At 39.2% G+C, this 19,429-nt stretch overlaps 1 protein-coding gene across 4 annotated transcripts in view; it reads right to left on the reverse strand.

The window, feature by feature from the left end:
• LOC134347808 (neuronal PAS domain-containing protein 3) overlaps nucleotides 1-19,429 on the reverse strand; it is a 1,099,666-nt gene that overhangs the window by 448,707 nt on the left and 631,530 nt on the right. The gene's annotated exons all lie outside the window — the stretch shown is intronic.

Raw genomic sequence — 19,429 nt, forward strand, 5'->3', positions numbered from 1 at the left:
TTCACTAGTGTATCTGCCTCTACCACTGACTCAGGCAGTGCATTCCACGCACCAACCACTCTCTGAGTAAAAAACCTTCCTCTAATATCCCCCTTGAACCTCCCACCCCTTACCTTAAAGCCATGTCCTCTTGTATTGAGCAGTGGTGCCCTGGGGAAGAGGCGCTGGCTATCCACTCTATCTATTCCTCTTATTATCTTGTACACCTCTATCATGTCTCCTCTCATCTTCCTTCTCTCCAAAGAGTAAAGCCCTCGCTCCTACTATAAGACACTATAAAAGCAAATGTGAAAGTATTGAATGGATATCTTTATCCAATGTCTTCATTGGATAATGTCTTCAATGTCTTCATTCCAAAAAAGGATTTTCAAGTGAAGAATTACCAGAAGGAAGAATTAATCAAAACTTGTTTAGGCAAAAAGATGTTAAGTCAGAATATTTTTAGATTAGGATCTTTGTAATGATTTGATATTGAGAAACTGATTGATAAGATAAATTAGGAGAAATTATTGGCTAGAGATGACTTGACATTTGAGAAAGTGTGCAGGACATTGTTTGCTGTGATAATAAAGATATTATCTTCATAGACAATTAACCTCAAAGGCCAACAACCACTATTAAACTTACAAACAAAGAAATCTCTGGATTAGGGAGAGCTCTGCAACCAAAGAGGAGGATGTACCACCAGAAAACTTAGGAGCCTGGCAGTTTCCCAACACATGGAGCAGCTGTAATGGACCTTAAATACCATGCCAGCCAGGATGCAGCTTTGGGTTTCACTTCACAGTACTGGTCAGCCATGCCACTTTCTCCCAACCCACTCAACACTAGATCTCACTTTAATTGTTTTAATTTTGCTACAGCACCACCACCGTAGGGAGGGTGGAAGTTTGTGCCAGGTACCCAGCCCAACAATACCATCAGTAGCACATTTCTGTGCTGAGCCCTCTTCTGTACTCCCTTTTCACCTATGACTGCATTCCTGTACATGGTTCTAATTCCATAATCAAGTTCACAGATGACACCACAGTGGTTGGCCTGATCAGAGTGGATGACGAGATGGCCTACATGGACGAGGTCCAGCACCTGGCTGCGTGGTGTGCTGAAAACAATCTGGCCTTTAACACCCAGAAGACCAAGGAAATCATTGTGGACTTCAGGAATGCTAGGAGCCACACTCACAGCCCCATCTACATCAACGGAGCTGTAGTGGAGCGTGTATCAAGCTTCAAATTCCTTGGTGTCCACATTTCCGAGGATCTCACCTGGTCCCTGAACTCCTCCATCCTGATCAAAAAGGCGCAACAGCACCTTTATTTCCTGCGGAGCATGAAGAAAGCTCACCTCTGTCCCAGGATACTGACGGACTTTTACCGCCGTACCATTGAGAGCATACTCACCAACTGTATCTCAGTGTGGTATGGCAATTGTCCCGTATCGGACCACAAAGCACTCCAGCGTGTGGTGAAAACTGCCCAGCGGATTATCGGCACCCAATTGCCCACCATTGAGAACATCTACCATAAACGCTGCCTGGGCAAGGTGAAAAGCATTATCAGGGATGCATCTCAGCCTAACCATGGACTTTTTACTCTCCTCCCATCGGTAGGCGCTACAGGAGCCTCCGCTCCCACACCAGCAGGCACAGGAAGAGCTTCTTCCCTGAGGCCGTGACACTGCTGAACCTCACATCACAGCGCTAAGCAGTATTGCATTCGTACTGTACTGTTTCAGTGCTTTTATATTTGTGTGCTGTAGCACTTTTTATTCACAGTTATTTTGTAAATAACACTATTCTTTGCATTTCTGGTCAGATGCTAAATGCATTTCATTGGCTTTGTATCTGTACTCGGCACAATGACAATAAAGTTGAATCTAATCTAACTTAATCTAATTTCTTCACACATAGCACTACAACAAGCCACACTTAGTGATAACTCTATTTGTTCTATTAGTTTTTGAAACACATTCTGAACACTAAACTTACTTGTGTACAAGATTGGTTCAATGATGAAACTATTGCAAGACAGGCCATAAGGCATTAAAGACCTAGAATTAAGTGATTGATACAGACCCAGCAGAAACGGTAATCCATCGGGATTAAGGTTGTCCAACTTTTCAAGTTTGACAAAATGGAAACAATCTCAAAGGTTAAAAAAGACATGGCTGATATTTGCATATTTATTTGTACTTAATCTAGCACATAAATGATTGAATGCAAAGAGGTACTGATGGTAAGAATTAACAGATGTAGATAGTGATGATCTTCATGGGCTTGTTGCTTCTGTTTTAAAAATATGAATGTAAAAATACATCATAAAGTAAGAGTTCTATGCAGTCTTATATTAACCACAGCTAAGCAGTTTTAATAAAGGACATTTTGCTCTGAGCTTTATCTCCACTATTTGTCTCAGGGACAAGTAATTCTACAAATGCTTCAACTATCTTCTCTCCTCAGTCCCTCAAAAGAACTGTTCAGTGCTTCTGCCAGATTCTTTTTCATTAAAGTACCATCTTATCTCAATTGAAGTCTATTTTTACCTTTCTTTTCATGCATAATCAGTGCTATATCAAAAGAGCACTGCATGGTTATAAACAATAAATCTGGATGTTCAGAAAAGCTGAAGAAGAGCAGGATGTCCTCCAGGAAGCCTTCAAGCAATTTCACCAATGCAGAGTAAATTATCCAAATTCTTGTTTACTGTTTGCGGGCCAATGATGAACCCAGACTGGCTGTAGCACCAGTGAGCAATGCAAGAGAGAATACACATTGAAAGTAATTAACAGTATTGATTACACATGAAATGACTAAGGATATCTTGAAAGTATGTAGTGGCTTGGTTTATTTGCGAGTTTTTTTCCCCTTCATTGCCATCCAATTCGTGCTCAGCCCTCACCTCTGTGCTCCTTGTGCCAGAGTGCTGCTACAAATGGAAATGATTCAAGCCACTAAATGTTGCAGGCAAGAAGTTCTTTTCTCATGAGATTTCCTGCCTGGATATGTGCAGCAGTTAAGATAATTTTAAATTCCAACAGGTCTCTGGCAGGAGCAACATTGAGTGAGGGGAACCTGATCCATATTGATTTTTGCCAGCAAACTTGTGACACACAGACCTGGCCCAAAAATAGTGATTTTGACTGTGAAATGTAGGCAGTTGACATATAGGCCTTTTCAAAGCCATGACATTCAAAACAGTATACAGGATTCCATATGGGACCAAACCACTGAACTATACACATTCACTATTACCACCTGGGGCTCATGTTGTTTGCTACGGTCTTAGATGGTATTATTATTAGTTCATTTTTTTTTACTGCTGTCAGATGTTGCACACTAATGATTTCAATGAATATTCAACATCCTCAGGTCCTTTTTCAGTGTTGAAGTGTAATAAATCTCGATAGACATGTGAAAATTCTGATGTACCAAATCAGATTCTGCCCTCCTATAAAATATATTTTTGGTCAGATCCAATGTCCTAATTGCAAACTTGGAATGCTTACAAATAATTTGTTTCCATTTCTCAGCATTTAAATCTATTATGTCAGCCACAATTTATATTCCAAACTGTCATGGCAAAATATCATATTTTATATAATGGACTGGAGTGAACAAATAGGCTTTTGTAAATATTTCATGTAACATTTTCTAAATCCGTTCAAGGTCCAGAAGGTGGCAAATAACCTGGTTGTCTTTGACGATGTTGTAATGCTTCATGCAAGAGCTATAAATTGGGATTATGGCTTGCAGAAGATTACTTACTTTCTTAATTGTTAATTTATATTTCAACCGACATTATGTTAAGTTTTACTGTAATGTTTGTTGTTTTGTTCAAATAAAACGTTCCAAAGAATAGGTCCTTGAGTATGAGGTAACTTTCGACTGTGAATAAGCAGGTCAATTATTTTGGATACAATGAGATTCACAAACTTCAGATGAAAAGAGAGCTAAACATCCTGGAAATGAGTGACGCAATCAATGGGCATGAAACAGCACACCCCGATTCCTTCCCCATCATTTTGGGGGATTTTAACTAGGCCAGGTTAAAAAAGTATTGAAATAATTTTTAACAACACATCACTTGTGGAACCAGAGGAGCCAACACACTGGACCAGTTACACCACCATCAAGAATGCTTACTGTGCCATCCCACACCCACTCTTTGGGAAGTCTGACCACCTGGTTGTACTTCTACTCCTTGAGTACAGACAGAGGCTGAAGACTGTAGCATCAGTAGGGAGGACCAAGAAGGTATGGACAAGGGAGGCTCAGGAGTGCTTACAGGATGGCTTTGAGTCAGTGGACTGGACTGTATTCGGGGTTTCAGTTGTCATAGTAGGCCACAGTTGTCACTGTCTTCATTAAAACCTGTGTGGATGAGTGTGTGCCAATGAAACCATACTGCACATATCCAAATCAAGAGCTGTGGATGAAGCAGGAGGGCTTGATCTGTGGCATTCAAGTCTGGTGATCCAGGACTATACAAGAAGGCCCGGTATGACGAATGGAGAGCTATCGCAAGAGCAAAGGAAAAATTCTGAATGAGGTTAGAGGTGGAATCGGATGCATGCCAACTCTGGCAGGGTTTGCAAGCCATTACTTTCTCCAAAGTGAAACCTAACATCATGGATGATAGTGATGCTTCACTCCCAGATGAGTTCAACAACTTTTATGCATGTTTTGAAAGGGGGAACAAAACTACAGCTATGAGGATCCCTGCATCAGCTGGTGACTCTGTGATCTCTGTCTCAGAGGCTGATGTCAGATCATCTTTCAGAAGAGTGAACCCTTGCAAGGTATCTGGTAGGGCTCCGAAAATCTGTGCCAACCAACTGGTGAGTATGTTCAAAGGCATTTTCAATCTCTCATTGCTACATTTGGGAGTTCTTACCTGTTTCAAAAGGACAACAATCATACCAGGGTCCAAGAAGAGCAGGGTGAACTGCCTTAATGAATATCGTCCAGTGGTACTCACATCTACGGTGAAGAAGTGCTTTGAGAAGTTGGTCATGACTAGAATCAATTCCTGCCTCAGCAAGGGCCTGGACCCACTGTAATTTGCCTATCGCCACTATAGATCTACAGCAGATGGGACCTCATTGGCTCTTCATGCGGCCTTTGATCACCTGGACAATACTAATACTTGTGTCAAGCTGCTGTTTATTGTCTACAGCTCTGCATTTAACACAATCGCTCCTATGGATCTGATCAAAAACTTCCAAACCCTGGGCCTCTGTATCCTCGACTTCTTCACCAGAAGACCACAGTCTGCGCAGATCGGAAATAACATCTCCAACTTGCTGATAATCAACACTGGCTACCCCAAGGATGTGTGCTTAGCCCACTGCTCCACTCTCTCTACAACCATGACTGTGTAGCTCGACACAACTCAAACGCCAGCTATAAATTTGCTCACCACACAACTATTGTTGGCAGAATTTCTGATGGTGACGAGGAGGAGTGTAGGAGTGAGATTGATCACCTGGTTGAGTGGTGTTGCTGCAATAACCTTGCACTCAACATCAGTAAGACCAAAGAACTAACTACAGACCTCAGAAACGCTAAGATGAGAGAACACACACCAGTCTTCATAGAGGGATCAGAAATGGAAGGAGTGAGCAATTTCAAGTTCCTCTCTGAGGATCTATCTTGAGCTCAACATATCGATGCAGTTACAAAGAAGGCACAACAGTGCCTATATTTCTTTAAAAGTTTGAGGAGATTTGGTATGTCACCAAAGCACTCAATTTTTTTTTTAAAACAGATGTACCGTGATGAGCATTATAACTAGCTGCATCACTGTCTGGTAATGGTGGTGGGGGGGGGAGGGGGGCACTTCACACAATCGAAACAAGCTGCAGAAAGTTGTGAACTCAGTCAGATCCATCATGGGCACTAGCCTCTGTATTGTCAAAGACATCTTCAAGGAGTGATGCCTCATGGTTAATTCCTTGTGCTGCTTTGTTATCAGTTCCTCATGGTGTACACAGAAGGCAATGAGTGCATCTGGTAGTGAAGCATCACTGCCATTCATGATGTTGGGTTTCACTTTGGACAAAGTCATAGCCTGCAAACCAAACCAGAGTTGACATGCATCTGATGTTGATTCCAACCTAGCTTGGAATTGTTTCGTAACTCTTGAAATAGCCCTCCACAAGTCATATCTAGTTTTCTTGTAGAGACCTGGGCCACCAGACTTAAGTTCCACAGATTTAGCAGCAGACTACGAATCGGTTAGGCCTCCAAACGGTAGCCAAGATGTGGGATTAAGATTGCAAAGGCAGCTGAAAAAGGCATGTAATAAGGGTAATGACACAATTGTAATGGGGGGACTTCAAAATGCAAAGGGACTGGGAAGATCAGGTTGGTGGCGGATCGCAAGAGGGGGAATTTGTTGAATGCCTACAAGATGGCTTTTTAGAGCAGCTTGTGCTTGAGCCTACTTGGGGAAAGGCTATCTTAGGTTGAGTGTTGTGTAATAACTCAGATCCTATTAGGGAACAATGTAAAGGAAACCTTAGGAGAAAGTGATCATAATATGATTGAATTCATTCTGCAATTTGAGAGGGAACAGCACAAATCACAGTATCGCAATGGAATAAAGGGAATTACAGAGGCACGTGGAGATTGCCCAGGTGGATTGGAGGAGGACACTGGTGGGGATAATGGTAGAGCAGAGATGGCTGAAATTCCTGAGAAGAGTTCACAAGGTGCAGGATAGATACGTATGTCCTACAGAGGAAGAAATTCTCAACAGACAGGGGTAGGCAACCCCCTGACAAAGGAAGTTCAAGACTGCATAAAAGCCAGCGAAAGGGAATATAAGTGAGTAGGAAGTTGGATGATTGGGAAGCTTTTAAAGTTCAACAAAAGGCAACTGAAAAAGCAATAAGAAGGAAAAGATGAAATATGCAGGCAGAGTAGCCAATAATGTAAAGCAGGATACCAAAAGCTTTTTCTATTATATAAAGAGTAAAAGGGAGATGAAAGTTAATATTGGACCACTGGAAAATAATACTGCTGAGGTAGTAATTAGGGACAAAGAAATGGCAGATGAATCTAATGGGTACTTTGCATCAGTCTTCACTGTGCAAGACAGCAGCAGTGTGCCAAAGGTCCGTGAGTGTCAGGGAGCAGGAGGGAGGTTTGCTATTACAAAGGAAAAAGTGCAAGGCAAACTCAAAGGTCTTAAGGTGGATAAGTCACCTGGGCCAGATGGGCCAGAGTCTTGAGAGAGATTGCTGAAGAGACAAGAGATGCATTGGTCATGATCTTTCTTTCTTTCTTTTTAAATCTTTTTATTGAGTAAGTATACAAAAAAGGTAAGCCATATAAACATTAATACAATGTTAAAGTATAATAAAATTCCAAAAGATAACAATACCAAAAAGAAAATACTACAAACAATGTAATTTAAGCATAAGAAACCAAAATAACATAATAGTATACTAGATTTTATATATATCAATGGAAAAAAAGAAACCCCCCCCCCCAAAAAAAAACCCACCGTGCAACTAACTAAAAGCAAAGCAAAGCAATGGGCTAACTTGAAACCAAACAAAGTTAAACTTAAAATCACGTCCTCAATCCCGACCTCCATTAAAACAGTGAAAAAAAAAACAAGAAGGGTAAATATTACATTAAATGAAAATATCGAATAAAAGGTCCCCAAATCTGTTCAAATTTAAATGAAGAATCATGAAGGTTACTTCTAATTTTCTCCAGATTCAAACATAAAATCGTCTGAGAAAACCAAAAAAAGGTAGTTGGAGCATTAAGCTCTTTCCAATGTTGTAAAATACATCTTTTCGCCATTAAAGTAAGAAATGCAATCATTCTACGGGCTGAAGGGGAAAGATTACTAGAAATTTTAGGTAGTCCAAAGATAGCAGTAATAGGGTGAGGAGAGATATCTATATTTAATACCTTAGAAATAATATTGAAAATATCTCTCCAAAAAGTTTCCAAAGTAGGGCAAGACCAAAACATATGAGTTAAAGAGGCTATCTGCCCCGAACATCTATCACAGAAAGGATTAATATGCGAGTAAAAACGCGCTAACTTATCTTTGGACATATGTGCTCTATGCACCACTTTAAATTGAATTAGGGAATGCTTAGCACAAATAGAGGAAGTATTAACTAATTGTAAAATCTGCCCCCAATCATCCACAGAAATGGTAAGCCCCAATTCCTGTTCCCAATCTACCCTAATCTTATCAAATGGAGCTTTCCTGAGTTTCATAATAATATTATAAATCATAGCCGATGCACCTTTCTGACATGGATTAAGGTTAATTATCGAATCTAAAATATATATAGGAGGAAGCATTGGAAAGGAAGGAAGTATAGTACTTAGAAAATTTCTAACTTGTAAATATCTAAAAAAATGTATTCTTGATAGGTTATATTTATTAGATAATTGTTCAAAAGACATAAGGGAACCATCTAAAAATAAATCCAAAAACCGTAAAATACCCTTAGTCTTCCAAGTTTGAAAAGCGCGATCCGTAAAAGAGGGAGGAAAAAATATGTTACCTAAAATAGGAATCGCTAACCCGAATTGATTAAGATCAAAAAATTTTCTGAATTGAAACCAAATACGCAAAGCATATTTAACAATCGGGTTAGAGACCTGCTTAAGGCGTTTCGAATCAAAAGGAAGAGATGAACCTAAAATAGAACCAAGTGTATAACCCTGAACAGATTGTAATTCCAATGCTACCCATTTAGGAATAGATAGTATATCCCGGTCAAGTAACCAAAATTTCATATGTCGAATATTAATAGCCCAATAATAAAATCTAAAGTTAGGTAATGCTAAACCTCCATCTCTCTTAGCTTTCTGTAAATGTATTTTACCCAGTCTCGGATTCTTATTCTGCCAAATAAATGAAGAAATTTTAGAGTCGACTTTATCAAAAAAAGATTTAGGAACGAAAATTGGTAATGCCTGAAACACATATAAAAATTTTGGCAAAAAAAACATCTTAACTGCATTAATACGACCAATCAAAGTTAAATATAAAGGAAACCATTTAGATGAAAGTTGAGTAATATGGTCTATTAATGGTAAAAAGTTAGTCTTAAATAAATCTTTATGTTTACAAGTAATTTTAATCCCAAGATATGAAAGGTAATTATTAATCAATTTAAATGGAAATTTATAATATAAGGGAAGATGTTTATTAATCGGAAAAAGTTCACTCTTACTAAGATTTAATTTATTACCTGAGAAAAGACCAAATTGTGCTAATAACTCTAAAACAGCAGGAATAGATCTCTCAGGATTAGAAATATATAAAAGTAAATCATCAGCATAGAGTGATAATTTATGGGACTTTAATCCCCGAGTTATCCCAGTAATATTTGAAGATTCTCGAATAGCAATTGCAAGAGGTTCTAATGCAATATCAAATAATAGGGGACTAAGAGGACAGCCTTGTCGAGTACCACGAAAGAGAGGAAAAAAAGGTGAGTTTAAAGAGTTAGTACGAACCGAGGCTACAGGGGAGTGATATAACAGTTTAATCCAGGATATAAATTTCAGGCTAAAATTAAACATTTCAAGCACCTTAAATAAATAAGGCCATTCTACTCTATCAAAAGCTTTCTCGGCATCTAAAGAAATAACACACTCAGGAACATTTTGTGAGGGAGTATAAACGATATTTAACAATGTACGAATATTATAAAAAGAGTAACGACCTTTAATAAAACCCGTTTGGTCTTCCGAAATAATAGAAGGAAGTACTTTTTCTAGTCTATTTGCTAATAACTTAGAAAAGACTTTAGAATCAACATTTAATAAAGATATTGGTCTATAAGATGCACATTGAGCAGGGTCTTTATCCTTCTTTAGTATTAAAGAAATTGATGCTCTATTAAAAGATTCCGGAAGTTTACCAAGTTTCAAAGAAGCCTCAAAAACCTTATAGAGCCAGGGAATCAATAAAGAAGCAAAACATTTATAAAATTCAACGGTAAACCCATCAGGGCCAGGAGCTTTCCCCAGATTCATAGAAAAAATAACATTCTTAATCTCATCCATTGTAATGGAAGTATCTAATAAAGAAGACATATCCTGTGAAATCTGAGGAAAGTCTAACTTATCTAGAAAATCATTCATATATTTAGAATCTCGAGGAGACTCTGATTGATATAAAGAAGAATAAAAATCACAAAAGGTTTGATTAATCCCCACATGATCCAATATCAATCGATCATTTTGGTTATAAATCTGATTGATTTGAGATTTAACATAATTAGATTTCAATTGATTAGCCAGCAGCTTGCCAATTTTATCACTGTGAACATAAAAATCACTTCTTGTTTTCTTTAATTGGTTTACAATCGAGGATGAGAGTAGTAAACTGTGTTCCATTTGAAGTTCAGTTCTTTGTTTGTATAGCTCCTCAGAAGGAGCCATAACATATTTCTTATCAATTTCTTTAATCTTGTCCACAATTGCCATCTCCTCCTGCTTCTGTTTCTTCCTCAAAGCAACGGAATACGAAATAATCTGACCCCGAATATAGGCTTTAAAAGTGTCCCAAAGAGTGTTAACCGAAATATCTTCTGTATGGTTAATTATAAAAAAAAGCTCAATCTGTTCATTCATAAAATTAACAAAGTCCGAGTCCTGAAGCAACAGCGAATTAAAACGCCATTGTCTATTGTTTGGTATATTGGCCATAATTTTAATAGAAAGCTTAAGTGGAGCATGATCCGAAATGGTTATAGAATCATAATCACATTTAATCACTGAAGGAATGAGACGAGAATCAATAAAAAAATAATCAATTCTTGAATAGGAATGATGAACATGTGAAAAAAAGGAAAAATCTTTTTCCTGAGGATGCAGAAAACGCCAAATATCCGTCGACCCAGAATCAGAAAGGAAAAAATTAATCAAATTTGCAGATTTATTAGGTAAAGTCCGTAAAGGAGCTGAACGGTCCAAAGCTGGAGATAAACAGGTATTAAGATCTCCGCCCAAAATCAATGAAAACTCGTTCAAATTCGGAAACTGATCAAACAATGATTTATAAAATTCCGGACAATCCATATTAGGAGCATAAACATTAACCAAAACTACTTTTTTATTAAATAGTAAACCACTAACCAATAAAAATCTACCATTCGGATCAGAGATAATATCCTGTTGTATAAAAGTAACTGAGGAATCTATAAAAATAGAGACGCCTCGAATCTTAGCATTGGAGTTCGAATGAAATTGTTGTCCCTTCCAGAATTTGAAAAAACGTAGTCTGTCCCCCCTCCGTACATGGGTCTCTTGTAAAAATAAAATTTGTGCTTTAAGTCTCCGGAACACTTTAAAAACTTTTTTTCTTTTAATAGGATGATTAAGACCATTAGTATTCCAGGAGACAAAATTAATAATAGACTCCATAAATCCTAAAGTCAACCCACAACAGGGAGGATTGACAATAGGCGCGACCCACAAACCCGGAGAGGGAACAGAACATACAAAAGATACCGGGGAAAAGGACGCAACCAGTACTTCAATAATGTATATAGCCCAAAGAAAAACAAACTAAAACGTGAAGCCCCTCCCGCCACCCCCCAACCCAAGACCCCAAGGCAAAATCTAAAGCAGACCCGCCAGAAAGAAGCAAGCGCTAAAACTACCCCCATGACTTCCGGTATACGCTCCCTAAAAAAAAGGTATAAATATGAAAAGGATCAGCTAATTGTAAAACAGTAAAAAAATAAGTAAAAAAAAAGTTAGCTCAATTAGAATACACACAGAACAGAACAAAAGCCGGAAAATATATATTAAAAAAAACCACAATAAACCTCAAACTCATGAATAGACACAGCAACAAAAAAAATAGGATTATTAACATAAAGTGATTATAAAAAGCAAAACAGAATAAAATTTAAACAAAAACTACAAAATTTAAGGCCGCACAGGAAATACGTAAGATGACAAAAGGGAAGTAACCACCCAGAATCCCCTGGGAAAAGAAAGAAATGACGCAGTTAAAAAGAAAGTTTAGTAGCCATATTAAGAAATCGAAAGTAAACTTTTCTGCCCAAATAGGGCACAGAAAAGTTAAAACCAACCAATTCACAGCCTCCGATCGACGGAGAAAATTAAAAAGAAAGCAATTAAGATGTTGGAGATGACAGTTGATCCAGATAACTCTGGGCATCCGATGGAGAATCAAAAAAACGAAGGGCTCCATCTGACATGCGAATCCTTAGACGTGCAGGGTACAGCAGCGCTGGTCTTAAATCCCTCTTATAGAATTCCGACATCACGGATCTGTAACGGACCCGTTGGTCCCAGATTGGTTTACTGAAATCTTCCACGAATCGGAACTTAAGATCCGAAAAATCAATGAAACCTTTAGATCGAGCGAATCGAAACAGTCTCTCCTTGTCTTGAAAGTAATGAAAACGTAAAATAACATGCCTAGGTCTATCTGACCTAGACGAGTATAATGGGATTCTGTGAACACGATCCAGTAGCGGTGGTTGGTCAGGAAATACAGTAGGGAATGCATCTTTTAAAAGTTGGGAGAAATATTTCATGGGGTTGTTACCTTCAGCGGCTTCCCTCACGCCAATCATTCGTAAATTCTGCCGTCGCATTCTAGATTCCAAGTCAAAGTTTTTAAAAGTCAAAAAGTCAAGTTTCTTCTTCATTACATTAATTGTTTCTTCGATTTTCCCCATCTTAAGCTCACTTTGTTGCGCGAATTTTTGAAGATCAGATATAGCCGACTGATGTTCCGCAATACATGTTTGCATCTTATCAATTAAACCGGCAATTTTCTGGAAATTAGTTGAGATTTCCGTATGAATCAGGTCTTTAACAGGGCCTGCAATTTCCGTACGAATCATCTCCCTAACAGAGGTTGAAATTTCCCTCTGAATTAACTCCGATATAGCTTTCAAAGTCACCGGTGATTCAGTCGGGGGGAGATCCGTACCTTTCGGTTTAACCGGAGGTTTACCATCCTTGCCGTTTTTCCCGTTCTTAGACATAGTAGATCTAAGTTCCATCCAGTTGTCGGAGAATTCAGTTTAATTCAAAGTATTGTAAGAGTTGATGCCTTAATGGTTAATTAAAGTATAGCTGACCATAGAGAAAAAAAACTCAGAGGTAATGGAGCGAGTCAAGAACGCGACTTCACTCCATGAGCGCTACCAGAAGTCTCCCGGTCATGATCTTTCAAGCATCACTTAATTCTGGCATGGTCCCGTTGGACTGGTAGATTGCAAATGTCACTCCACTCTTTAAGAAGGGAGAAAGGCAAAAGAAAGGAAATTATAGGCCAGTTACCCTAACCTCAGTGGTTGGGAAAGTGTTGGAGTCTATTATTAAGGATGAGCTTTAGGGGTACTTGGAGAATAATGATAAAATAAGTAAAAGTCAGCATGGATTCTGTAAGGAGAAATCTTGCCTGACCAATCTGTTAGAGTTCTTTGAGGAAATAACAAGTAGGATGGACAAAGGAGAGGCAGTGGATGTTATTTATTTGTATTTTCAGAAGGCATTTGATAAGGTGTCATACGTGAGGCTGCTTAACAAGATAAAATCCTATTAGCATTACAGGAGAGATAGTGGCATGGATAGCGGAATGGCTGACAGGCAGGAGGCAGCGAGTGGGTATAAAAGGGGCCTTTTCTAGTTAACTGTCAGTGACTAGTGGGGTTTCTCAGGGATCAGTATTGGGATTATTGCTTTTCACATTGTCTGTCAATAATTTAAAAAAGTGGCACAAGGAATAGTGTTGGAAAATATATGATAATACATTCTGGTAAAAGGAACAATAGAGTGGACTATTATCTAAATGGGGAGAAGATTCAAACATCAGAGGTGCAAAGGGACTTAGGAGTCCTCATGCAAGACTCCCTGAAGGTTAGTTTACAGATTGAGTCTGTGGTAAAGAAGGCAAATGCAATGTTGGCATTTATTTCAAGGGGAATAGAATATAAAAGTAAGGAAATAATGTTGAGCCTTTACAAGACACTAATCAGGCCTCTCTTGGAGTATTGTCAACAGTTTTGGGCTTCATATCTCAGAAAGGATGTGTTGTCAATGGAGAGAGTCCAAAGGAGGTTCACGAGGATGATTCTGGGAATGAAGGGGTTAACATGAGGAGCGTTTGGCAGCTTTGGGCCTGTACTCACTGGAATTTAGAAGAATGTGGGGGGGGGGTGGAATTCTCACTGAAACCTACCAAGGGTTGAAAAGACTAGATAGAGTGGATATGGAGAGGATGTTTCCTATGGTGGAGGTATCCAGAAACTCAATCATAGGAAACACTGAGGCGCGACCCTTTAGAACAGAGGTAAGGAGGATTTTTTTCGCCAGAGAGTAGTAAATCTGTGGAATGCTCTGTCACAGACTGCAGTGAAGGCCAAGTACATGTGTATATTTAAGGTGGAAGCTGATTGTTTCCTTTTCGGTCAGAGCATCAAGGGATATGGTGAGAAGACAGGTGTATAGAGTTGAGTGGGATCTGGGATCAGCCATGATAGATTGGCAGAGCAGACTTGATGGGCTGAATGGCCTAATGTTGCTCCTATGTCTTGTGGAACCTCCTGGTTCATCCATGACTTTTGATTTGGGAATATACAGCAAGCTTTTGAAGGCACACACGCATCCACAGTCCTTCGATTCAAAGCAGTACTGTAAGTGCTCCTGTGCCTCCCTTGCTCATACCTTCTTGGTGCTCACTACTGAGTCATCAGTCTCTGCCTATACTCAGGGAGTGGAATTACAACCAGGTGATCAGACTTTCTGAAGTGTGAGCATGGAAACGCACTGCATGCATCCTTGATGGTGGTGTAACAGTAGTGTAACACATTCAAAAAGATAACACCTCAAAAAGGTGACACCCATCATTAAGGACTCCCCCCCCCCGGCACCCAGGACATGCCCCCTTCTCATTGCTACCATCAAGCAGGAGGTACATAAGCCTGAAGGCACACACTCAATGATTCAGGAGCTGCTTCTTCCCCTCTGCCATATGATTTCTGAAAGGACATTGAGCCCATGAACACTTCTCACTACTTTTTCTGCACTACTTGTATATCTATACTGTATATAAAAAGTTAAATTAAATATTTACTGTTACGAGTTTTTATTACTATGTATTGCACTGTACTGCTGCTGCATAACACCAAATTTCACAACATATACCAATGATATTAAAGTTGATTCTGACTCAAGAATATTAAAAACAATTTTATTTGTGCAGTACATGCCTGACACACACACACACACACACACACACACACACACACACACACACACACATCCACATCTTTGGGAAGTGAAACCAATGTGTTCAGGTGCACCACAAATGACTACACCTGTGGATTCAGGGCTCTCAGCCACTTCCTCGTTGGTCAAAAAAGCACACAGCATCTGCAGCTCCTGAGGAGACCGAGACGAGTGAGGCTCTCCCACCATCACATTTTAATGAGCACCATCAAGAGTGTCCGGACCAGCTGCATCACCACATCACCACTTGGTAGGGAATTGCTAGGCAGCTGACTTCAAATCCCCACAAAGGATTGTGAGATAACATACACAAAAAGCACAAAGAGACCAGGGAAGAAAGGAAAGGGGGAGGAGCACCAGAGGGAGGTGATGGGCAGGTAAGTAGGTAAGATAAGAGGGGGAAACAGGAATGGGGAGTGGGGGGGGGGCAATTACCAGAAGTTAGAAAAATCAATGCTTATTCAATCAGGTTGGAGGCTACCCAGGCGGAGTACAAGATGGTTGCTCCTCCAATTTGAGTGTGGCCTCATCATGGCAGTATAGGCCATGGACTGACATGTCAGAATGGAAATGGGAAGTAGAGTTGAAATGGGTGGCCACCAGGAGATCACACTTTTTGTGGCGGATGGAGCAAAGGTGCTCAGTGAAGCAGTCCCCCAATCTAAGTCGGGTTTCACTGATATATCGGAGGCCACACTGGAAGCACTGGATATAGTAGATGATCCCAGCTGGATAATTATAGTAGATGTCACCTCACCTGGAAGGACTGTTTGGGGCCCTGAATAGTAGTGAAGGAGGAGGTGTAGGGACAGGTGTGGCACTTGTTCCGCTTGCAAGGGTAGATGCTAGCAGGGAGATCAGTGGGAAGCGACAAGTGGACTAAGGAGTTGTGTAGGGAGCAAGCCCTGCAGAAAGTCCTTCTCTTTCTTCCATGGTCATTTGTTCTATTCTATCAGATTCCCCCTTCTCCAGCCCTTTACTTCTTTCATCAATCAACTTCCCCCAGATATTTACTTCACCCCTCCCCCTCTCAGTTTCACCTATCACCTGCCACCCTGTACTTCTTGCTTCTCTCCTCCCACCTCCTTACTCTGAGTTCTCCCCTTCCTTTTCAATCCTGATGAAGGAACTCAGAACGGACCACTGACTGTTTACTTTTTTTTTTCCACAGATGCTGTCTGGCTTGCTGAGCTCCGCCAGTATTTTGTGTGTGTTGTTTTGGATTTCCGGCATCTGCGGATTTTCTTGTGTAAAGATTGTGAGGATCATCGGACTCTCTTCCACCTACTAGAGATATTTATCAGGAGCGCTGCGTACACAGGGTCCTTAGCATGGTCAATGATCCCTCCCATTCATCCAACAATCTCTTTGAACCCCTACCATCAGGGAGGAGGTTCCATAGCATTAGGACAAGAACTGTTAGGCTTCTTCCCCCACGCCACAAGACAACTGAACTCCCTGCCATCATCCAGGACTCAGCATGTATGAATCTTTGTACTGTTTTGTGCACTTGGTCCAGAGGAACATTGTCTTATTTGATGGCATGCATGTGTCTGGTTAAGTCACAATAAATGAACTTAATATCAAGTCACAAGCACAGCAAAATCCAGAGTAGGGAAATAACAATATAACTACCTTACTTATTCCAGCTGTGGCACGAGGCAGCTGAAAGGAAGTCAGAGAGTGGAACATTTAATATATAACTGATGAAAAAATGACACACATCCATTTATCATTTTTGGGATATAAGTATTTGGCTATATTTTAAATGGCCTCTGTCCAAAGAATTCCACATATGCATGGGGATTTTCTGTATGGTATTGGATAATTATTCAGCAGAGGGAAGGCATGGGGTTCAAAATATGGATGAATAATTAGATAGGTGGCAATTGTTTGGGAACGGTGTGCTGAAGATTTAACAAAAAAGAACATGCAAAATATTGGGTGGGGGGGGAGAATGAAAAATTATTAACTTCCACATAATGTTATTAAAAAAAAACAAAATTATCCTGCTTCACCTGTTCATTCTCATATTGGTCAAATTATCCTGCTTCACCTGTTCATTCTCATATTTCTCATACTGCTCACAGGTCAATAGCTCCATCACAAATTTCTTCAGGGCTTCCACTAATCTGCTGCTGTAACTGTGGTGAAGAGCAGTGCTTGTACCTACTGGCTTCTTTCAATCAGTGAACTATTTCTGCAATCTCCTTCCAGAACAGTGCATGTGAGATTTTCAGAGTTCACGTTCATGTAAATAAAAGTTAATCATTTTTATGTAAATAAACCATCCTGGAAATCAGTGATTTGCTCAGTCTTCCCAAATTAATAGGGAGAAGATAATGACACTGTATTAACCTTCCTAGCTTATTATCCAGCCTCTACATTGTAAAGAAAATGCATTTACTCAGAAAAGAAAGGATACTCAATGTCAAAGAAAGTGGATATTGTGTAAAATGGGTTGGAGATTTGCTCTCTCCTGTTTAATGCTAACAACAAATAACAATTTCAGTTCCTTGGTACCCTACATCAAATAGAATTACCATTATAATATTGTACAGAGGACAACATACTAGATTGTGGAAAACAATTTTGACTTTTTTTCTGATTAACGCAATTTATAGCATGCCTCTACAGCTTTGGCCACCTACATTTTCTTCTCTGTTGGTACTTATGAGCCGTAAATCAATACATAAAAGAATTTCTCAGGAAAAAAAAGTTAGTTCTCTAAATTGGTATCAAATTGTTGCAATTCTAGGCAGAATTACTGCATAGATTTCGAAATGTTTCAGACTTATCAGGGTATCTACAAAGCTAATGCACTTTTGCAAAATTGCAAGGATTTAATTGCCAATTACCTTACATCACATACGTAGCACTAGCATTTCATTTCATTTATTTCATTGCTTTGATAAGGTTACAGTGACCTATGAATATCTATTAAGTACTGTATCACTTGATCTGGTGTCATATGTAAAGCTTTCTCTGATAGCTTATCTCTTTATACATCAAAATACATACTATTGCAAATCACAAAAAAACAATTCTTATATATTAGATCATGAGAGAAGTTCATTTCTTACTTTCTTGACAATACTGCCAAAACAAAACATTTTTTGCACATTTTCATTGCTGTCAGATTTTAGGTTCCTAGTTATTATAATGCGCATAGCAACTCCAAGTCATTGTTAACTTGCATAAACATATTCTCCAGTATACAATTTACTATAACTTGAAGGTAAATGATACTGGTATATACAAGATATTAAACAAACAACAATCAGAGATAATTGATGTACTGCCTATGAAATCACTAATAGCTAGTCAAATTACAATATTTCAAATACTTACCTGGCGATAAAATACTTCCGGATATCCTGAGATTCTGAAAGTTGCAATGAAAATGCGAGGTATTTTTCTATCTATATGCTACTAAAATAACTAGAACTACAACACCTCAGCTATCCTCAATGTGTAAAAGTACCCTTCAGGTCTTCATTAAATTTCTCCCATCTCAGCTTGAACCTGTACCCTCCAATTCTATACTGCCTTGTCCTGTGAAAAAGACACCAACTATCTATGCTCATCAAAATTTTATAAATTTCTATAAGGTCACCCCTCTACATTCTGGTGAGAATAAAGAGAGCCTGTTCAATCACCCCTTATGACTACAGCTCCACCTTCCAGGCAACATCCTGGTGAATCTTCCTGCAACCTCACAATTGTTACCATATCCTTCCTGTTATGTGGCGACTGGAACTGTATATAATACTACAAGTACAGTCTAAGCAATGTTTCATACAGCCACAACATGATCTCCCAACTATTATACTCAATCCTTCAGTATGTGAAAGCAAGCATATTAAATGCCTTCTTCATGATTCTATCCTCCCACATTGCCACTTTCAGTAAGTTAAGGACATACATAGCAAGGTCCTTCTGTACATCAAAGTCACCAAAGACTTTTGCAAATTTCTATAGATGTATCATGGAGAGCATTCTAACTCATTGCAGCACCACCTAGCGTGGAGGGGACACTGAACAGGATTGGAAAAAGCTGCAGTAAGTTGCCAATTCAGCCAGCTCTATCATGAGCATCAAAATGGGATGAGTCAGAAAGGCTGCGTCCATCATTAAGTACACCCATCACCCAAGACATGTCTG

Source organism: Mobula hypostoma, chromosome 1 (genome assembly GCF_963921235.1).
Source record: "Mobula hypostoma chromosome 1, sMobHyp1.1, whole genome shotgun sequence".
NCBI lineage: Eukaryota > Metazoa > Chordata > Chondrichthyes > Myliobatiformes > Myliobatidae > Mobula > Mobula hypostoma.